The following is an 8,479-nucleotide window of genomic DNA, read 5'->3' as shown; positions in this document are numbered from 1 at the left end:
TACTATAATAAGTCATTCAATCAACAAGCATTTATTTTGTGCCTACTATTTCCCAGAATCCTATACTGGGCCCTGAGGAGACAAGTGCAAACCATGAAACAATGCCCACTCACAAGTAGTTTTATTCTGCAGAAAGAGACTATTAGCATTTATTTCCATAAGTATATGCAGAGTAAATATAAAGAGAATAAATACTATTATAATGCTTATAAGTTTTGAATTTACTCTCCCAACTGAAATAGGTATGGATCTGAAACCCAGAATTCAACTGGCTGTGTCAATACCTCATGATTCTAGGGATCCCCTGAGGGGTAGCCAGGTTCTTGCAAAGCTATCAATTCAATCGCCCCTTTATGTGTGTTCCCTCCAGTATCATCATCAATTAATATACCCTGAATATATCTAACCAATAATTAACACCACAATATTGTTATCACCATTTGCTTTCTCCTCAATATCAATCAATTGCTGCCAATCTCCTTTCTTCCCACCATGTTGACTTCCAAATGTGGTATAGCTGATGGGCAAGTTGTTCCTTGCTTGGAATATGCAAAGTCTTAAATGAGTGGTTTAACCACTGCTTGAGTGAGTCATTCAGATTATTCCTCAGAACTACCCATATCCTGGGCTCAGCCACTGTCTCTCTGATGTCTCTCCCTACCTTTTGAAGTCCATAAGGTCACAGACTTTACTTTATTTCTGACACTCATTCAAGTAAGAGCATGAAATAAGGACCACAGAAAAGACAGAAAAAACATTTCTCCAACAGATTTAAAGTATTGAATACTTTCATAGGCTCATAGGATCATAAAAATGGAGATGGAAGAAAACTATATATTCCAATGCATTCATTTTAGAGATAAGAAAACTGAGGCCTTTTCAGGTAAAGTGATTTGTTCAAAGTCACACAAGTAGCAAACATCAGAGGTAGAATTTGAACCTACATCCTCTCACTCTAGATCCAGTTCATTCCACCATGTGACTTCTTATCATTTTATCGCTATTATTATTAAAGAGTAGATCTTCCTATCTCACCTAGGTTGGAAGTACAGGGGCTACTCACCAATCCAGTCCCACTACTGACCAACATGGGAATTTTCACTTGCTCCATTCCCCACATAGACCATTTTATCTCTCTTTAGGCAACCTGGTGGCTCCCCTTGGATCTCACCAAATTAATGTCAAAGGTAGTGTGGACACCAGACCAGCTAAGCCCATTGGAGCTCAGAACTCCCTAATTCAAGGGATCTTCATCTTTAGCATCCCTAGTAGTAAAGATTATATGAGTAAGCCACCATACCAGCTTGACTCTTATAGTTCCTAGTAAATCCTCCTAATGTTTCCATTACCCCCAAATATGATGTACAGATTTTGCTTTAAGAAAATTTATCAAATAAATGAAATTTATCTTTCTGGCCCATAAAATATATCATGATAGAAAGGTTGATAGATTTAGAAAATCTCAGTATTTATATTAGTTCTGCTATCTAGAACTATTTGAATGACTTTGGGCAAGTCATTTAACTTATTTGATCTCCATTTTGCACAATCCATTATTTCTAACCTAGAGGAGATTTTTAGACCAACTAGTAAAAAAATTCCATTTTATATATGTATAAATTGAGGCTTAGTGAGGCTAAGCGATTTTAAAATCTTTGATACTGTGGCTTCTAAGGTTCCTTCCATGACTAATCTATGATTCAATGAATGACTAAATGAAATAAGTGAATTGAAAGACAAAATGAATTAATGAAGTTATCTGTCCAATACTATTGGATGGACCTATTTCTGAGCATGTATAATACTATATTATAGGATAAAATTCACTTCAGTGGTTAGACTCTCATCAAAACTGTGTTGAGTTCTTGGTTTCCCACTTTGAGGATATTGACAAACAAGAGAATGTTCAGATTATGGCAACCTGGAGAGAAGATTTGAAGCTAAGATTCCAGAGGAATAGCTGAAGGGACCTAAAATGGGAATCAGCAAGGTAGTGTGGAAAGATCACTGGATTGAAATGAAGGAAAACAGGCCTAATCCTAATATTGCCACTAATGTGCTATGTGACTCTACCCTTTCTTCTACCTTTTCTACAACCTACAATCTTAGAAAATTGTCTAAAATTCTCAGAGGCTAAGGAGTTTGTTCAGGGTCATTAATAACTTCTGGGATCAGAAAAGTTTTCATAGGATGTAGCATCTGAGTTGTACCTTAAGGAGAGAAGCTAGGAACTTCAAGAGGTAAAGGTGAAGAGTGAAAGAAAGTATTCCAGGAAAGGGGATCATAGATTGTGCAAAGGCATGAAAATAGGAAATAGGGTTTATGCCGGCTACCTCTGGAGTATAGTAAAGATACCAATGCACAGAAGGATATAGGGAGACTGAATTGCTTTAGATATCAGTTATCCAAAAATCAAATGTGTCATCCTTTGCAATAGTAAACTCTCCGTCATTTTAAGTTTCAAGCAGAGGTTGCATGAATTTCTGCTGGGAAACTAGTGGAGGGTGGAAGGTGTACCTACACCAGCTATAAGATAGTGTGAGTCTATGAATTTGACTGGCACTGTCCTGACATCCCCATTTATCTTCTGACATTCATCACATGAGCTTGCTATAATTCACTTCCAGTTAAGGTATTATCTGATAATTTTGGTTGTCTGTAAAATAAAGATAATAGCTGCAGGTAACTGTGGAAACATCAAGATCAAAGGGTTAATTCTGCCCAAGAATGTCCAGATCCTGAGAAACATATTTCACTGCTGATGATAGTTGTATGTCATACCAGATTATGTCCCTGGCCCAGATCTATAGAAAAAGCCTCTGTTGAGTTCCAAAGTCCTGTCATTGCAATTAGTAGCACTTCAGAGTGTGTTGTGGCATGTTTGCAGCAGTCTGCCAAGAATCTCAGAATTAATAGAGGAGAGAATTAAAATTATATGCTCTGGACACCCCCTGACAGTGTTATTTGTGTACTCTAGAATATGGATGTGCAGTGGGAGCCTGGGAGTTGTCAAGCTGCATTTTGAGGAGGAACCCCACATTTCTAGGCCCATCATTCATTTTTTTTAAAAAAGCGTCTGTCCTGGTATTGTTGGTAGTGACATTTTTGTTGTATATTACCCAACTCTACAGAAAGGTTAATTGAACTACACATCCAAACACAGAAAACTTATTCATGCATTTTCTATGCCTATTTTTTAATTTTAATTTTTGTTCTTTCATAGTTCCAGAGATACATAATAAAAAGGTTTTCCCCCTTAATGAAAATGCTCACAGATTAAATAACTTTCTAACAGACAGCTCCATCTAGTGGGCAGAGTTAGAAATTAATTGGATTGATGCATTTCCCACAAAATAAAAATTGTAACCCTTCAACCAGTCAACAAACATTTATGAAACACCTAGGATGTTATCAGGCACTGTGTTAAGGACTGGGTAATGCCAAATTTAAAAGAAAAGAGACAGGCCCTGCTTTCAAAGTGTTTATTTCCTGGCTAAAATCAAAACATTTACTTAGAGTAGGTGAGGACCTTAGAAATCATCATGTTCAAATGTTTAATTTTATAAATTTAAATAAATTTTTACCCAAAAAAATTATAATTTTTATAAATAGGGAAACTGAGACCAAGAGAGAAAAAACAACTTTCCCAAAGCCAGAAAGTAAGTAGCCGAGTCAAGATTGAAGCCCAAATCTTTTACTAAATGAAGTGTTTTTTCAAGTCTATCATACTGTGAAACAAGACTCCTAGGGCAAGCTTTTGTTTGTTTGGTGAGTGGTCTAAGAGTCCCTATATAAATCTATAAATAAAGAAATATAACTTCAGCCAATTGAGTATCTTCTTGCCAGAGATATTCTTTTTCTTTTTTTCTTTTTTTGAGCAATTGGGGTTAAGTAACTTGCTCAAGGTTACATGGCCAGTTATTTCTGGGTGTGGTGCTAAGTGTCTGAGCCCAGATTCCATCCCCAGGTCATCCTGACACTGGAGCCGGTGCTTTTACTTGCTGTGCTACCTGGCTGCCCCATAAATGTTTTTGTATTCTCTCTCACTCTCTTTTTTTTCTTTTTGGAGGGCAGTTGGGGTTAAGTGACTTGTCCAAAGTCACACGTCTAGTAAGTGTGTCAATTGTCTAAGGCCTGATTTGAACTTGGGTCTTCCTGACTCCAGGGCTGGTGCTCTATTCACTGTGCCACCTAGCTGCCAGAGATATTATTTTTCAAATGTAAAGGATGATGTGGTTAATAAAATTCAAATTAATTTAAAAGCATTACCAAGTTTATAGGAACTTCTCTCTCTATACACACACACATATACATTATATAAATATTCTGGATCAAAAATACTGTAACAATGTCTGTATACACAAATGTATACATAGATGCATGTATGCATATGTATATATGTGTATAGGTATATTATCCTCTGTATATGTATACTTTTCACTATTTATATTATTCTTTTTTTTTAAATCCCCTGACCCCTTGTCTTTTTGCCTGTCACTTCCTTCTCTACCCCAACCACTCATATGCTGGTAGAAGAAGCTGAAGAATGTCATGCAAGAATTCAGAGTGGATGTAATACTAAGTTATGCTGTCTTATTTCAACTGAACCCTCTCCTCAGCAAGGAAATCATTTTATTATTCTCTGATTGCCCCCTATGGGACATATGCATAAGATGTTACTGGAGGTAGGTAAAAGTATTACATCAGAAGACTTCACAAAGAGAGACAAATTTCTTATTTCCAGGTTTTCTAGCCTGATATGTGATGTACAGGCATTAAATTCAAGCTCCTACACATCTCAAATTAAGTCCTGTTTATTTAAGTTACAGAGTTCTATAGACTTAGTATAATTTAACTTCAGTCTATGGGCAGCTGGATTTTCACTAATATGATTTGTACACTCCTTCCATTGATGCAGATAAAAAATAATACAGGGCAGGGGCGGCCAGGTGGCTCAGCGAGTAAGAGCACTGGCTCCAGTGTTGGGATGACCTGGGGATGGAATCTGGGCTCAGACACTTAGCACCACACCCAGAAACAACTGGCCGTGTAACCTTGAGCAAGTTACTTAACCCCGACTGCTTAAAAAAAATTTTTTTTTTTAAATAATACAGGGTGATTCTGGTCTATGTCCTCTCCATAACTCTTCCATGAGGGGTTCAGTGGGTGTCCAGTGAAATCCTCAAGCTGTTCATCAGTCCACATGACTCTCTCCAAATGCCTAACTCATCTTTTTTTTTTCAATTATACCTCTATCAAATAATATGCTTCATTCAACTTCTCTTGGGTCTCTGCATTGCCTCTTGGGTCACTCTCAGCTTCAATTCTTATGGCTACATTATCACATGACATTGAGCTATATGGTCTCTAATATCCTTTCCTTCTGGCCTTAACTATGATTTTAAGATTTTATGATCCCTGTGCCTACAATGGGATTATTCTACTCTGCTTATATTTACTCTATAATTGTAAAAAAATTTCAGAAGTTTAACTCAACCCTCTCATTTTACAGATAAGAAAGCTAAGATACAGGGAGGAGTCAAGATGGAGGAGTAGAAGCAGGACCTTTGAGCAGCTGCGGCTTCCACCCTCCCCAATCAATGTAAAAAGGGGACTCTGAACAAACTTTGGAGCTGCAGAACCCACAAAATGACACAGAGAAGCTAACCTCCCGATGAGAAGAGACTGGCAGGCCGGCAGGAATTGGCCAGCTCAGCACTTTGGGAGCTGAGCCCAGGCCCTCTTCAGAGGTTTTAGCCCCAAGGTGTCTGACCAGCCAATGCTGGAGGGACTCCAGATCAATAGCAGCTGTGGCCATTTCCAGAATTATCAATACATAGATACTAAGAACAAAGTGATAGGTTAGTACAGTCTGGAATCTGGGATCCAGTAAGTGGGAGTGTATCAGGCCAGAAGCCACTGAGACCCCAGCGCAGCCAGCCAGTGCCATGGCAGCTTCAGCTCCTGGCCTGCAGAGTAGGGGGACCAAGTAACCAGTCTGAGGGGTATTCACTCTTGCTTTAACCTGTTTGGATTTGGATTGCAGTCTAAGGTGGAGGTCCTGGGGTGTGTGTCCATCTTGCCAAAGCATGTGGAGGCCTCAGAGAGGGCACCCATCTACTACCTCTGGCAGCTGAGAAAACCCCAGCATTTGGGATGAAATCTCCCCTGTCAGGTGGCAGATTCCTGCTGTGGCAAAAAGCTCAGGGGTCAAGTGACTGAGGGGCGACATGACCAAGTAAAGGAAACAAAGCAAACAGAAGATTCCAACATTAAGTTCCTATTTTGAGGACAAGAAAGATCAAAGCATGGAACAGGATGAAGACAGTGAAGTCAGAACTCCTGCACCAAAAGCTTCAAAGGAAAATAAGAGCTGGTTACAAGTCATAGAGAACCTTAAGAAGCAGATAAGAGAAGTGGAGGAAAAATTGGGAAGAGAAATGAGAACGATGCAAGAAAATTATGAAATGAGAGTCAAAAGCCTGACTGAGGAAAATCACACTTTAAAAAACAGACTAACTGGCCGCTCGCCCGTTGGGGCAGAGCCGGCACCTGGAGCCTGGACATGGAGAAGGCACGGAACTGCGCGGGGGCCCGAAACCCTTGATGGAAGGCCATTAGTGGGCAATACCTTCATCTGTGACACTGCATAGCTCCTGAGCACTCTGCCCGGGAATCTGTGGACAGATGGCAAATGCACAGCCCGAGAGTAAAAAGAGGGACCTTCCTCTGTGGATGACAACCCAGGTGGCTGTGAGGAAAACATTGCCAACATGGAGGCCAGATAAGAGGAGAAAAACCACAGTGTAGTCAGCAGATGCATCATCAAGCTTTCCCCCTCTACCAACTGTATACCTCATGAATGAAGCCGAGTTGGCGGATGTTGCTCTGGGTATCCTGGTTGAGTGCCATAAACAGGAAAAGCCTTTGGAGCACACATGGTTGCTGGGAACTGATAAGGCTGAAACTACACAGCCCAAGCCTCCCTGGGCTTCTGAGAGCTGTAGTGATGGAGAGGAGGAGGTGAATGATGCCCCTCAGATAAGTCCCTCAAGCAAACAAGCATGTTCTGCCTCTGGCCACAAGAAGAACTCAGAAGATAGAGGATGAGGATGCATCAAAATATGTGAGGGAAATATTTTTCAGTTGAGAAGATGAAGAATTCAGAGAACGTTTTGCTTTGTGTATGTTGGGGTGCTTCCTTGTCCCTAGTTTCTAAGTCTAACTAGCAGGGAATGCAGTGCTGTGCCCCATGTTTCCCATGCATACTTGGGGTGAGGCTACTGCATTCCAGAGCTTTAACCCTGGGCAGTGAAACCATGGCAGTCTAAACTGGTATTGAATTGATGGTGTAGTAGTGATCAGTTAAGTCTGTGACCAGGAAAGTCCTCACAATTATTATGGGGTAGCTCTACTTCAGTGTAAAGAATCTTAAGATTAAGTCTGTGGTTGTGGAAACTCTGTGGTCAGCTTATCTAGAAGATAATCACATTCTGGGAAAAACTGACTTGCACTAAATGCATATAAGACTAATTAATGTGTACCAGAAAAGCAATTTATAATGGACAATGAGGAAGGAGACAGATATCTATGCTGAAAAGTCCATATTTTAATATTTTCCCTGAAGCTTTGGATGTATAGATCAGACTCAGAGCTCATGGCCTGGCCCCAACTACAAAAGCAGCTATTTTAGGTGAGATGAGGGAAGAGGAAGAAAGGGGAAGGTTAGATGGCCTGCTACTTATGCCAGTGTTGCACAATGAGGTGACTTTGTGGAAAAAGGAGGCAAAGACCTACTTACCCTTACTCCTGTGGAGAATCCACTCATAACCAGGGCAGTTTTGAAAAACGGGAAAGATATCCCTGCCTGTGCATGCCATATTCCTAGTATTTTTAATCAAAGTATTTAATATGCACTGGAAAATAAAAAATTCTTGTGATTCAAAAAAAAAAAACAGAATAACTCAAATGGCAAAAGAGGCTCAAAAAGGCAATGAGGAGAAGAATGCCTTAAAAAGCCGAATTTGCGAGATGGAAAAAGAATCTCAAAAGCTCACTGAGGAGAATCATTGCTTCAGAAATAGATTGGAGCAAATGGAAGCTAATGACTTTATGAGAAATCAAGATGCTGTTAAACAGATCCAAACAAATGAAAGAATAGAAGGCAATGTGAAATATCTCATGGGAAAAACCACTGACCTGGAAAATAGATCCAGCAGAGATAATTTAAAAATTATTGGACTACCTGAAAGCCATGATCAAAGTAAGAACCTAGAAATCATCCTCCAGGAAGTTCTCAAAGACAACTGCCCTGATGTTTTAGAACCAGCAGGCAAAATAGAGCTTGAAAGAATCCACCGATCACCTCCTGAAAAAAAGATCCCAAAAAGAAAACTCCTAGGAATATTATAGCCAGATTCCAGAATTCCCAAATTAAGGAGAGAATATTATAAGAAACCATTCGAATATTGTGGAAACA

The 8,479-nt window shown here is 39.6% G+C and overlaps 1 pseudogene; it reads left to right on the top strand.

The window, feature by feature from the left end:
• Positions 1-6,527: 6,527 nt before the first annotated feature.
• LOC138166601 (cell cycle regulator of non-homologous end joining pseudogene) lies at positions 6,528-7,281 on the top strand (annotated as a pseudogene).
• The last annotated feature ends 1,198 nt before the right edge of the window (positions 7,282-8,479 follow it).

This window comes from Petaurus breviceps, unplaced genomic scaffold (genome assembly GCF_028583685.1).
Source record: "Petaurus breviceps papuanus isolate PSGF00001 unplaced genomic scaffold, PetGlider_PUasm1.0 225, whole genome shotgun sequence".
Taxonomy (NCBI): Eukaryota; Metazoa; Chordata; class Mammalia; order Diprotodontia; family Petauridae; genus Petaurus; species Petaurus breviceps.
Note: the sequence above shows the minus strand (reverse complement) of the source record. Positions and strands in the feature narration are given on the sequence as shown.